Source organism: Schistocerca cancellata, chromosome 1 (assembly GCF_023864275.1).
Source record: "Schistocerca cancellata isolate TAMUIC-IGC-003103 chromosome 1, iqSchCanc2.1, whole genome shotgun sequence".
Lineage (NCBI taxonomy): Eukaryota > Metazoa > Arthropoda > Insecta > Orthoptera > Acrididae > Schistocerca > Schistocerca cancellata.
The window spans coordinates 1,036,974,352-1,036,989,600 of record NC_064626.1 but is presented as its reverse complement, the minus strand read 5'-3'; positions in this window follow the sequence as shown (position 1 = coordinate 1,036,989,600).

The window sequence follows — 15,249 nt, the reverse complement described above, 5'->3', positions numbered from 1 at the left end:
ATTTGCTAGATACTGTCCCAGATCTTTTGTGTGGATAGGACAGGACTGTGAGTGTTGTGTTTGGATGTGAGCTGAGTTGGTGACCCTTCACTCACAGCTTCAGGTGATGCTGGCTTCAGCCACTCAGCTTGAAGCTGTTGCCAGTGGGCATCACATCACTACGGCGGGGGAGGGAGGGGGGCAGGTGTGGAGATCCAAATGACGTCCAGCGCATACCATGTGTCTCTCAATTGGTCCACTACCGTTGCCACCTCAGTTACTGCCTGTACTGAGGTTGGCATCTCACTGTGGTCGAGTGGGGATTCATTTCAAGGTGTGTCAGGCAGCGAAAGACTTTCGTTGGGTCCAATCGAAAGGTCTCTCTGGTTCGTCTGACAAACAGGTTTCAGGAGGCCACTGACAGAGGGTGGAATTACAAGTAGTCGATAGTTTCAATGTTAGGTGCCTAATGCAGCCCTTTAGGGATTCAGTTGCCCAGGAGGGCAAGAAGACCAGTGTGCAGTCTGTGTGCCATACTGGGGAATGGGGAGGCGGATGGAGTCATCCCAGATGTGAAACTGGTCCTTCTAGGTGCCATGAAGAGCATAGAGTGCAGCCAACTGCGGATGTCAGTTCATGTCAATACTAATGATGTGTGTCACTTTGGACTGGAAGAAGTTTTTTCTACACTCCTGGAAATGGAAAAAAGAACATATTGACACCGGTGTGTCAGACCCACCATACATGCTCCGAACACTGCGAGAGGGCTGTACAAGCAATGATCACACGCACGGCACAGCGGACACACCAGGAACCGCGGTGTTGGCCGTCGAATGGCGCTAGCTGCGCATCATTTGTGCACCGCCGCCGTCAGTGTCAGCCAGTTTGCCGTGGCATACGGAGCTCCATCGCCGAGGGCGTATAATGGGCATGCGGGAGGCCGGGTGGACGTACCGCCGAATTGCTCAACAGGTGGGGCGTGAGGTCTCCACAGTACATCGATGTTGTCGCCAGTGGTCGGCGGAAGGTGCACGTGCCCGTCGACCTGGGACCGGACCGCAGCGACGCACGGATGCACGCCAAGACCGTAGGATCCTATGCAGTGCCGTAGGGGACCGCACCGCCACTTCCCAGCAAATTAGGGACACTGTTGCTCCTGGGGTATCGGCGAGGACCATTCGCAACCGTCTCCATGAAGCTGGGCTACGGTCCCGCACACCGTTAGGCCGTCTTCCGCTCACGCCCCAACATCGTGCAGCCCGCCACCAGTGGTGTCGCGACAGGCGTGAATGGAGGGACGAATGGAGACGTGTCGTCTTCAGCGATGAGAGTCGCTTCTGCCTTGGTGCCAATGATGGTCGTATGCGTGTTTGGCGCCGTGCAGGTGAGCGCCACAATCAGGACTACATACGACCGAGGCACACAGGGCCAACACCCGGCATCATGGTGTGGGGAGCGATATCCTACACTGGCCGTACACCACTGGTGATCGTCGAGGGGACACTGAATAGTGCACGGTACATCCAAACCGTCATCGAACCCATCGTTCTACCATTCCTAGACCGGCAAGGGAACTTGCTGTTCCAACAGGACAATGCACGTCCGCATGTATCCCGTGCCACCCAACGTGCTCTAGAAGGTGTAAGTCAACTACCCTGGCCAGCAAGATCTCCGGATCTGTCCCCCATTGAGCATGTTTGGGACTGGATGAAGCGTCGTCTCACGCGGTCTGCACGTCCAGCACGAACGCTGGTCCAACTGAGGCGCCAGGTGGAAATGGCATGGCAAGCCGTTCCACAGGACTACATCCAGCATCTCTACGATCGTCTCCATGGGAGAATAGCAGCCTGCATTGCTGCGAAAGGTGGATATACACTGTACTAGTGCCGACATTGTGCATGCTCTGTTGCCTGTGTCTATGTGCCTGTGGTTCTGTCAGTGTGATCATGTGATGTATCTGACCCCAGGAATGTGTCAATAAAGTTTCCCCTTCCTGGGACAATGAATTCACGGTGTTCTTATTTCAATTTCCAGGAGTGTAGTTTCAGGCTGAAATCCTTATTGGTAAGGACTATCAGTCTTTCTTTTGATATAAAGGCAAAGCTCATAGTCTGTAGCATTATTGACAAGACCAATTGCAGATCTTTGGTACAGACCCCAGTGGAGGAGTTGAATCAAAGTTTCAGAAAGTTGTGCGGCCTTGCAGGCTGCAGATTCCTTGACTTGCAGCACAGGGCGATAGGGTATCAGGATCTGCTTAAAAGGTCAGGGGTTCTTCACACAGGAGGTGACTGCACAGGTAGTGGGGCTGTGTAGAGTGAACTGGACGGCTTTTTAGGTTAGAGGGTCTTGAAAAAGAAAAAAAAAGGGTTTGTTTGAAAGGGTGCAGGTCAGACATGGGACAAGGGTAGGTCTAGGAACCAAAGGCATTATAGTTGTAAACTGTTGTAGTCATGTTGGGAAAGAACCAGAGCTCCAGATGCTATTAGGAACACTGAACCTCAGATCATTATAGGTACTGAAAGTTGGCTAAAGCCAGAGATAACTTCAGCCAAAATTTTTACAAAGGATCCAACAGAGTTCCGAAAGGATAGATTAAATACAGTTGGTGGTGATGTGCTTATTGCTGTTGGAAGTAGTTTATCTGAAATTGAGGTAGACAGTTCGCATCAGCTAGTATGAGTGAAGGTTATACATGACAAGTGGAATAAATTAATAATTGGTTCCTTTTACCGACCACCTGTTTCAGACGATAATGTTGCTGAAAGATTCAATACAATTTGAGAATCATCTGAAACAGGTATCCCACTCATACAGTTAAACGTTGGTGGTGACCTTGATCTACCCTCTTGATTTTGTCAAAAGTAAATTTTTAAAGTCAGTCGCAGGCATAAAGCATCGTAGGGAATTGTACTAAATGCATTCTCTAAAAATTATTTTGAGCAATTAGTTACGGAGCCCACTCAGAGCGGTTGGGAAAACATAGTTGGTCTCTTAGCAAGAAATAGACATGGACAAATAGGGAGCATCATAACGGATTCCGTATTTCTAGATTTCCAAAAGGCTGTTGATACCATTCCTCAATGTGGCTTCTACCCATACTACATACCTATGGAGTACCGTTTCATTTGTGTAGCTGGATGTGTGATTCCCTCTCAGAAAGGTTACATTTGTAGTAACTGATGAGAAATCATTGAGTAAAACAGAAGTGATATCTGGTGCTCCACAAGGAAGAGTTATTGGCTCTCTGCTATTCCTAATATATATAACTTATGACAATGCTGTCATTTAGTGTCTAGTAATGTCATCAGAAGATTGCAACCAATAATTTAGAGAAGGTAGCGCTGGGTGTCAAGACCAAACACATGGCGGTTGGAGCATGTCGGAGGGCCGGGGCTTAAGATGGTCTCCACAGATGAGAGGCTGTCGACACACAGTAACTGGCATGGGCAAAATGCAACTGCATAAAAAGACGACTGTGGTAACTGTTAAACGTGGTGCCTGGTGCTATCAGTGTACTTTGTCTAAGTAATAAACCTCAACACATCCACAGTCCAAATATTGTATAGCAAGAGTGTATTGAGTTTAAAAAAAGATGGCCACTCACATACCTTCAAAAGGCCCGATATGTTACATTGCACTAGAATGTTCCACAACATTTTAAATAAACAGACCATACAATATATAACTGTCAAACAATCTGTCTCAGTTGAATGTCTTTGTAATTTTACACATCGCTGGTGATGTACTGTGCGACCAGCAGCATGTCTCTGACGTAATAATAGGACATAAATATGGTTCGGAAACGTTGCTCAATAAACAGTCCACACAATAAGCAAGCTATGTTACTCGTATTTTTTTTATTTTTCACCTTTTTACACTGGACTATATACACTATGATGTCATGGTGGCAGCCTCATCTTGGGTACCTATCTTTGATAATGACATCATAGTTCTGCCATCGTGTGTCATAATTACGCTGTGTAATAAATATCAGCAATAAGGATGATAGGTTACAGTGATAAGGCAAATGTCAGTCATAATTGAGTAATAAATTATAGTGATAAGGAAAAAGGTAGTCCTCATTGGGTAATAATTTATTGTGATAAAGATAAGGAACCACATCCATACAGGATGCTTCAGCCAGTAGACATTGCCCAATTGGCTGAGATGAGGGGGTGAGGGGGAGGGGATCATAAATATTTCTGGGCCATCTTGCAGACGTAGGCAGGGTAAAAATTGAGCTGAGACTCTCATAGCTCCACTACTTATGTACTCTATTCTGACGATGCGCCACTCTAGCCATGCAATGAACTTAGTTGGGAACGATATGAGCACCATAGTTTCTGAAGTCTCTAAATAATATAATGTGTATGTGAGTGTGTGTGGAAGACAGGGAGACTCAACGTAGTTAAGAATAAATCATTGTAAACTCGATGTAGCTTAAGACAATCATGTAAACGCTCACCATGTTAAATAATTTTCACTCAGAAAGTATACCATGTACCATGTAAAGCTGACGTTCTCTACTCCGTAGTAAGAGTCTGCAACTGTGATCCACGGAACATGCAAATAACTAAATTAAATTACGTAACTAAGAAAGAAAATTTAAAAAATAAAGTATTCACCTCAAAGCGTGCTGTGAGACTGCGGGCTGGATAGTTCTTAGATCTAAACAATCTTTAGCAGGAAACCTTTGGATCATCTGTAGGACTCCAATTGTATTCGGCTTGCTGACGACCCAGCCTAAGCAGATTTTGATTTCCTAGCTTTTCTTTGGTACACCATGGTTCTCTTCTCGCAAATTCAAAACATCATCGAAGAGATAGTTGCACCGTCTGGGAGCAGTAGCACCCAATCATCCGAAAGATTTCCTCCTTAAAGAACAACTTAGAAACGAATGTCGATTAGGAATAGAACGTTGAATATTATAGACAATAATAACTTTCTCGAACTGTGTTCTTCAGCTGTTTAAAATTGCGAAGTCATTTTTCCTTTATTTAGCTGCAATTGTTACACAAAAATTCTACATCTTCCACAGTATCTGCATCTATAGCCGTTATCTAGCGATGACTACATATAGTTAATTCAGAAACTTCATAACTTGATAAATGACTCAGAGGTTGAAATCAGCTGGTTCTGTTAGATGCATATTTTGTCAAATAATTAAAGCCAAATAAACAAAAACTGATGTTATTCTCGAGCACTCTGTTCGAACGTTACTGTGCTTCAGCATCACAGAAGTGTCCAGTAATAGATGGATCACATTACGACCATTCTAAAATTTTCAGACCACATACAAAGACCACCTGTCCCATGGGAGAATGAAAAGTGACGCTTTGCGATCAGTGCCAGTGTTACTACTCTGACCACATTCAGATGGTGACCAACTGCTGAGAATCTCGTAGACTCAGACTCATTTTTGAAAAGAGCAAGAGGCTATCGTAACGTGAATTCTTGAACAGCCCAAACTGCTCCATAAAGACCACAACAGTATGAGGGACTATCAAGAAGACGTCAGGGAAAGCTGTTAGGCGACCGTTTACTGGATTCATCAAGAATGGATGGCTAGACCAACCATACTTGTAGAAGCAAGTCATAGACACTGGGGAAACAGCTCGCAAAGGGACTGGCGGTGCTAACCAGGATGCAGCCTTCTGGATGCTTTTAATAGTTTCTATAACAAAATTCTGTCTCGATATCTGTCACCAGTAACTACCTATTGTTTCAAAAATGAAGAACTTGTTAGCCATGCTTTATCCATGTGAAAGGTGCTTTCAGCATTTTGTGTGGCATGTAACACTTCACTTGGTTACAACAAGATACAATATACCACGTTGAATCACCTCATAGAGAGCTATAAAAAATCTTCCTGTTCAATTTAAGCTTGGATAAAGCACAGTTTTCTGACTATAGGCGCGAGACTGCCTTAATCTCTCTTCTGAAATCGAAAAATGACTGTACATCCACAAACGAGTTGTTAGTGTTTTTCCTCCCCCCTCCCTTCTTCCGAGCTGTATGGGGAAGACATTGGTTTAAACATCTTGTCTAGGCTCTTGAATCCTCTCTTTAGCCGCTTTCAGAGTGGGTTCAACAGCACACGTGTTTGAGGAGGCTGTTGTTGTTGTGATCTTCAGTCCTGAGACTGGTTTGATGCAGCTCTCCATCCTACTCTACCCTGTGCAAGCTTCTTCATCTCCCAGTACCTACTGCAGCCTACATCCTTCTGAATCTGCTTAATGTATTCATCTCTTGGTCTCCCTCTACGATTTTTACCCTCCACGCTGGTGATCCCTTGATGCCTCAGAACATGTCCTACCAACCGATCCCTTCTTCTGGTCAAGTTGTGCCACAAACTCCTCTTCTCCCCAATTCTATTCAATACCACCTCATTAGTTATGTGATCTACCCATCTAATCTTCAGCATTCTTCTGTAGCACCACATTTCGAAAGCTTCTATTCTCTTCTTGTCTAAACTAATTATCGTCCATGTTTCACTTCCATACAAGACAACACTCCATACAAATACTTTGAGAAACGACTTCCTGACACTTAAATCAATACTCGATGTTAACAAATTTCTCTTCTTCAGAAACGCTTTCCTTGCCATTGCAGTCTACATTTTCTATCCTCTCTACTTAGACCACCATCAGTTTATTTGCTCCCCAAATAGCAAAACTCCTTTACTACTTTAAGTGTCTCATTTCCTAATCTAATTCCCTCAGCATCACCCGACTTAATTCGAATACATTCCATTATCCTTGTTTTGCTTTTGTTGATGTTCATCTTATACCCTCCTTTCAAGACACTGTCCATTCCGAACTTTTCTTTTGTTTCCTTTACTGCTTGCTCAATATACAGATTGAATAGCATCGGGAAGACGCTACAACCCTGTCTCACTCTCTTCCCAACCCCTGCTTCCCTTTCATGTCCCTCGACTCGTATAACTGCCATTTGGTTTCTGTACAAATTGTAAATAGCCTTTCGTTCCCTGTATTTTGCCACTGCCACCTTCAGAATTTGAAAGAGAGTATTCCAGTCAACATTGTCAAAAGCTTTCTCTAAGTCTACAAATGCTAGAAACGTAGGTTTGCCGTTCCTGAATCTTTCTTCTATGATAAGTCGTAGGGTAAGTATTGCCTCACGTGTTCCAACATTTCTACGGAATCCAAACTGATCTTCCCCGAGGTCGGCTTCTACCAGTTTTTCCATTTGTCTGTAAAGAATTCGCGGTAGTATTTTGCAGCTGTCACTTATTAAACTGATAGTTCGGTAATTTTCACATCTGTCAACACCTGCTTTCTTTGGGATTGTAATTATTATATTCCTCTTGAAGTCTGAGGGAATTTCGCCCGTCTCATACATCTTGCTCACCAGATGGTAGAGTTTTGTCAGGACTGGCTCTCCCAAGCCTTTCAGTAGTTCTAATGGAATGTTGTCTACTCCCGGGGCCTTGTTTAGACTTAGGTCTTTCGGTGCTCTGTCAAACTGTTCACGCAGTATCATATCTCCCATTTCATCTTCATCTACCTCCTCTTCTGTTTCCATAATATTGTCCTCAAGAACATCGCCCCTGTATAGACCCTTTATATACTCCTTCCACCTTTCTGTTTTCCCTTCTTTGCTTAGAACTGGGTTTCCATCTGAGCTCTTGATATTCATGCAAGTGGTTCTCTTTTCTCCAACGGTCTCTTTAATTTTCCTGTAGGCAGTATCTATCTTACCACTCGTGAGATAAGCCTCTACATCCTTACATTGTCCCCTAGTCATCCCTGCTTAGCCATTTTGCACTTCCTGTCGATCTCATTTTTGAGACGCTTTTATTCCTTTTTGCCTGCTTCACTTACTGCATTTTTGTATTTTCTCCTTTCATCAATTAAATTCAGTATCTCTTCTGTTACCCAAGGATTTCTACTAGCCCTCGTCTTTTTACCTACTTGATCCTCTGCTGCCTTCACTATTTCATTCCTCAAAGCTACCCATTCTTCTTCTACTGTATTTCCTTCCCCCATTCCTGTCTATTGTTCCCTTATGCACTCCCTGAAACTCTGTACAACTTCTGGTTCTTTCAGTATATCCAGGTCCCATCTCCTTAAATTCCCACATTTTTGCAGTTTCTTTAGTTTTAATCTGCAGTTCATAACCAATAGAGTGTGGTCAGAATCCACATCTGCCCCTGGAAATGTCTTACAATTTAAAATCTGGTTCCCAAATCTCTGTCTTACCATTATATAATCTATCTGAAACCTTTTAGTATCTCCAGGGTTCTTCCATGTATACAACCTTTTTTCATTATTCTTGAACCAAGTGTTAGCTATGATTAAGTTATGCTCTGTGCAAAATTCTACCACGCGGCCTCCTCTTTTAGTTCTTAGCCCCAATCCATATTCACCTACTACGTTTGCTTCTCTTCCTTTTCCTGCTGTCGAATTCCAGTCCTCCATGACTATTAAATTTTCGTCTCCTTTCACTACCTGAATATTTTCTTTTATCTCATCATACATTTCATCAATTTCTTCATCATCTGCAGAACTAGTTGGCATATAAACTTGTACTACTGTAGTAGGATGGGCCTCGTGTCTATCTTGGCCACAATAATGCGTTCACTATGCTGTTTGTAGTAGCTTACCCGCACTCCTATTTTTTTTATTCATTATTAAACCTACTCCTGCATTACCCCTATTTGATTTTGTATTTATAACCCTGTATTCACCTGACCAAAAGTCTTGTTCCTCCTGCCACCGAACTTCACTAATTCCCACTATATCTAACAAACCTATCCATTTCCCTTTTCAAATTTTCTAACCTACCTGCCCGATTAAGGGATCTGACATTCCACGCTCTGATCCGTAGAACGCGTTTTCTTTCTCCTGATAACGACGTCCTCTTGAGTAGTCCCCGCGCGGAGGTCCGAGTAGGGGACTATTTTACCTCCAGAATATTTTACACAAGAGGATTCCATCATCATTTAATCATACAGTAAAGCTGCATGCCCTCGGGAAAAATTACGGCTGTAGTTTCCCCTTGCTTTCATCCGTTCGCAGTACCAGCACAGCAAGGCCGTTTTGGTTAGTGTTACAGGGCCAGGTCAGTCAATCATCCAGACTGTTGCCCCTGCAACTACTGAAAAGGCTGCTGCCCCTCTTGAGGAACCACACATTTGTCTGGCCTCTCAACAGATACCCCTCCGTTGTGGTTGCACCTACGATACGGCTATCTGTATCGTTGAGGCACGCAAGCCTCCCCACCAACGGCAAGGTACATGCTTCATGGGGGGGGGATTGAGGAGGCTATACATCAGTTTTTCTTCCTCGAGCAACAACTTGCATTAATCCTTTCCCACCGTTACAACTCTTAGAGACCACATGGAATCATAATATCTCGGGACAGCGCCATCACTGAAGATTTCCTGTCCAAAGCAGTTTGTAGCGCAATAGGCTACAGAGAGTGGACAGAAATGCAGAAACACCACAAACAGAAAACATTACCATGGCTAATACAGTCTAGAAAAACATGTGGTATTCAAAACAGCATCCAGTTGTCTCGGAATGGATAAATTAAAGTCCTGTATGCTTTTTGTGGGGAGCTTACACCATTCTTCCTGTGTAATGGTGGCAAGTTCAGACAACCACGATCAAGTTGGATAGCGGTCACCCACCCCTCTCTCCGAAGGAGACCACAAAGGTTCAATAATATTGAGCTCTGGTAACTGTGATGACCTGGGTAGATGCGACGATTCTTCCCGGTACTCACAAAAGCAGTCCTGAACAATGCGAGCTCTGCGAAAAGCCATCCTATCATTTTGAAACGCAGCATCTCCACTGGCGAACCAATACTGTACCATGGGATGGACCTGATCAGCCAAAATGGTCACATAATTCTTGGGAGTAATGCGACCCTGCACAGTAGCCATGGGGCCCATACAATACCAAAATATGGTTGCCCGAGACATCATCGTACCCTCGCCATGTTTCACTCTTGGGACGTAACTAGGCCAGAATTTGGAATCAGTGTGAAACAAAGCTAATCCGACCAAACGACTATCTTTCATAGCCCTATAGACCAGGTTTTATAGCTTCGGGACCACGTTTTCCTGTTATCAACATTTCCATTACTAATGAGTGGTTTTGGAATTGCAGCTCGCCTTGCAATTCCGTGCTTATGGCTCTCCCTTCGTGTTGTTTTGATGCTGATAGGGTTCGCGAGTGCGACGTTCAGTTCCGAAGTGATTTTTTCGGGCTGCTATCTCTTATTTTTCGTCACAGTCACCTTCAGAGATCGACTGTCACGATCACTCAACGCACACTGTTTTGTTCGCGCTGTGATTTGACTATGATGTTTTTTCGCTTTCTCTGTATGAGGTGTACATCTTTGAAACGATGCCTCTTGAAACACTAACACTTCGGCAATCTTGATTATGGCAGCACCCGCCATACGAGCACCAACAATTGGCCCACGTTCGGATTCGCTTACCTCCGACATAATGCACTCACAACTACAAAGAACAGTGTTCTGGCCACGACTGACTCTTGCAATGTATTGAGAACATTTGACAGGTGCTGTTCGCGGTCAATCACATCAGCGCAACCCGCAGCCTTGGCTAGCATCTACATTTACGTTCAGTCTTGCATTCCTCGCGGTGTTTCCATATTCTACATCTACATGGATACTCTGAAAATCACATTTAAGTGCCTGGCAGTGGGTTCATATCGAACCACCTTCACAGTTCTCCATTATTCCAATCTCGTATAGCGCGCGGAAGGAACGAACACCTATATCTTTCCGTAAGAGCTCTAATTTCCCTTATTTTATCTTCGTGATCGTTCCTCCCTATGTAGGTCAGTGTCAACGAAATATTTTCGCATTCGGAGGAGAAAGTTGGTGATTGGAATTTCGTGAGAAGATTCCGTCGCAACGAAAAACGCCTTTCTTTTAATGATGTCCAGCCCAAATCCTGTATTATTTCTGTGACACTCTCTCCCGTATTTCGCGATAATACAAAACGTGCTGCCCTTCTTTGAACTTTTTCGATGTACTCCGTCAGTCCATCTGGTAGGGATCCCACACCGCGCAGCAGTTTTCTAAAAGAGGACGGACAAGCGTAGTGGAGGCATTCTCCTTAGTACGCCTGTTACATTTTCTAAGTGTCCTGCCAATAAAACGCAGTCTTTGGTGGTATTTAGTTGAATTTACGGCTTCTAGAGTAGACTGATTTATCGTGTAACCGATGTAAGCCCTGTATTTCAACGTTTCAAACAACAGTTAGGGAGAAGTACAGTCTTGTCTACGTAAGATTAATTTACTGTTATGTTACTCGCTGTTACTAGGTGTATGCCGCGGTGTTATCCACGGTTAAACAGTAATTTATAAAAAAAAATGTTAACGCCGAAACTCACTATCTACGCGTATACGCCATCACAAATTTACCTCATGGAACTCTAGTGGAGCAAGCCACTTGCGGCCGAGCAAACCGCGCAACGTCGGAAAAAAAACCTACCAAATTTTCAGACCATGGGAAAAGCTTACAGAACTCGTGTTGCTCGCAACACACTCGCTTATTTCACGGAAAACATTTTTATGCGACCGGGTAGCGAATTACAAAATGTGCCAGGAAAGGAAGTAAATAATTTCAGGGCTGTTTGCGAGATGCTTAGGACACGAAAGATCATAATTGCCTTGGTGTGTATGAAGAGCCAGAAATATACTGCACTACTTTTTAGCCGTGGCTATGTCCATGTACGCACATGCCACAGACACACATATATCCCGTACCTCTTGTGAATTTCAACCTGCAGTTTCGTTTTCAAGTAGCTCAATGTTCGTGATGTCGTATCTCCTGAACTATGTGTCGTACATCCAGTTGGAGATGGGGGTTGTCGGCGAGAAAAAGTTTAGTAAAGGTTTCTACATCTACATATATGCTCCGCTAGCCACCAGGCGGTGTGTGGCGGAGGGCACTATTCGCTGTTCCACTCGCGGATCGCGCGAGGGAAAAACGAGTGTCTGAACGCCTCAATACGAGCTCTAATTTCCCTTATCTTTGAATGGTGATCATTGCGCGATTTGAAATTTAGTGGTAATAATATATGCTCTACATCCTAAGCTAAGATTGGATTTTGGAATTTAGTAAGCAGCACCATCTGCTTAGCGCGTCGTCTGTCTGCAAGTGTGTCCCACTTCAAACTTCCTATGAGATTTGTAACGCTCTCGCGACGGCTAAATGTATTAGTCACGAATCTTGCCGCTCTTCTTTGGACCTTCTCAATTCTTGAATCAGACCCAACTGGTAAGGGTCCCATACAGACGAACAATACTCTAAGACTGGATGAACAAAAGTATTCTAAGCAATTTCCTTTGTTGAAGGACTGCATTGCTTCAGGATTCTACCAATAAACCGCAATCTAAAGTTCGCCTTACCCGTTACTTGTGTAATCTGATCGTTCCATTTGAGATCAAAATGGTTCAGATGGCTCTGAGCACTATGGGACTTAACATCTGAGGTTATCAGTCCCCTAGAACTTAGAACTACTTAAACCTAACTTACCTAAGGACATCACATACAACTATGCCCGAGGCAGGATTCGAACCTGCGACCGTAGCAGCAGCGCGGTTCCGGAATGAAGCGCCTAAAACCGCTCGGCCACAGCGGCCGGCTTTCTGCAAATCCTCATAGATTTGTTCACAACTTTCGTGTGATACTACTTTCCTGTAGACTACAGCATCGTCATAAAACAGTCTAATGCCGCTGTAAATACCATCAAACAGATCAGGACGGCGTAATAGGTCCGCTGCTTTTTACGATTTACATAAAAAATCGTAAAAAGCAGCGGACCTATTACGCCGTCCTGGGGCACACCTGATGTTACGCTTGTTTCTGTTGAATCACCCCATTCAGGACGACATACTGCTCTCTCTGTTAGAAAACTTTCTATCCAACCGCATATGTCATCGGATATACCGTAAGCGCGGGCTTTTTGGAGCAAGCGACAGTGCGGAACTGAGTCAAACGCCTTTCGAAAGTCGAGGAATATGGCATCAACCTGGGAGCCGGTATCTAGAGCCTGTTGCGTATATCATGCACAAAGAGGTCCAGCTGTGTCGCGCATGACCGCTGTTTGCTAAAACTGTGCTGGTTTCTGCAGATGAGCTTCTCAGAGTCTAGAAAGGTCATTATGTCTGAACACCAAATATGTTCCATGATTCTACAACAAAACGATGTCATTGAAATTGGCCGGTAATCATGTGCATCCGATTTTCTACCCTTTTTATAGATTGCTATGACCTGGGTATTCTTCCAGTCCCGTGGAACTTTCCGCTGTTCCAATGATCTCTGATGGATGATGAATAATAAGGGTGCTATATTTGTAGCATAGTCAACATATAATCTTACGGGGATACCGTCTGGCACAGATACCTTCCTTGCGTCTAAGGATCTTAACTGATTTACAGTCGCAGATGCTCTAAACACTACGTCATCCATCCTTGCGTTTGTTCGATAACTGAAAGGGGGAACGGTGCTGCAGTCCTCTACCGTAAACGAGTTTTTGAAAGCTAGGTTTAGAATTTCGGCCTTCTGTTTATCATCATCCGTTGTTATGTGTAAAGTTTGTTGCAAGTCAATAAGTGCTCTCATTCTCAAATACCGGATAAATGAAGTATGGGTTTTGGCGCATCGTGGGTTGTACTTATTTCACATCCCCCCACCGCTTTGATAGGAAGGTATAAGTAAGGTAGCCTATGTGTTCATTCAGGGTATGAGGTATCTCGATTCCAAATTTCATCCAAATGCGTCGAGCTGCACACAAACACACAAACACACACACACACACACACACACACACACACACAGAGAGAGAGAGAGAGAGACAGAGAGAGAGAGAGAGAGAGAGACTGAGTTTCGTATTTACAATACCCAAGCACGAAAGTTGATGACTGTGTAAACTGACCAGTTATCGTCTCCCTCACTCAGCCTCAAAAGATGTGGAGCATATTTCTTTTCCGATGTGATATTATTCGAGACGTGTAATTGTATCAGACGAACTGAACCTGGTGTCAGAATAGATGACATCCTTCCCTTTTTACTTATATGTCCACAGCTTCAAAAAGCATCTGAATCAAGCTTCGAATGTGCGGCATCTGAGATAATGGAAGACGTGCTTGCTAGAAACAGAGCAAAGGCTCGGAGAGGGCAGCACTGGGGAATGACATCAGCCGTGTCTTTTTCGAAGCAACCTTTCCAGTATTTCCTTTATTTAGGTGAAAAACATGAATCTAGATGGATGTTTACACCCAGTTCCTCTCAAAAACGAGTGCACCGTCGTTACTGCTGCGCCAGGTCGCTCAGTCGAATTTGTGTCATCCAGGCTCTGAAAGTCCACCGGGTTCCCAAATTGAAACTTCCTGGCAGATTAAAACTGTATGCCAGACCGAGACTCGAACTCGGGACCTTTGCCTTTCGCGGGAAAGTGTTCTACTGTCTTTTTTATTTTATTTACTTTTTTTTATATACAGGATCCCCTGCTTACATGGCAGACGCGCTATCCGACTGAGCCATTTTTTGTTTTTTTATACTTGAAAAAAGAGACAGCATTGTTCGTATATTTTTTACTATCGCAAAATCGATTTTCTGTCACTGAGTGACCATCTTCAGTGCTATATTGTATAACTTAAATTAGGATGCACTGTTGTCAATAAGCTTACGGCAATCACATAGTCTATGTGATTGCCGTAAGCTTATTGACAACAGTGCATCCTAATTTAAGTTATACAATATAGCGCTGAAGATGGTCACTCAGTGACAGAAAATCGATTTTGCGATAGTAAAAAATATACGACCAATGCTGTCTCTTTTTTCAAGTATACCTGTTATCTGGTCGTAGTGCACAGGACAACGTGGAGTCGCCAATCAATAAAATTTTATTTTTTTATTTTTTTTAAGCTCTATCCATCCTTTATTTTTTTCTCTACCAACTATTTTTTATATGGAAAAAGGCGTCTTTCAGTTAGACAAACAAAATAAGAATGTACATCCGTAGCAACAACAGAACAAGAGTTCCTTCGAAACTATGAAATAGAATTTGAAACTAATAGTAGATAATAAAGTAAAATGTAAGCAAATCCCGCACGATATTCCATGTGCATGGCCCATCTGCGTACAGATTCCATGTTCCAAATTGGTACAACATTTCGCAGCGTGTGGAGCCCCATGAAGGCGGTCATCCTCTGCCCGGTACTCCCCAACTGTGAGGGGGGTTATCGAAGACACTGCGG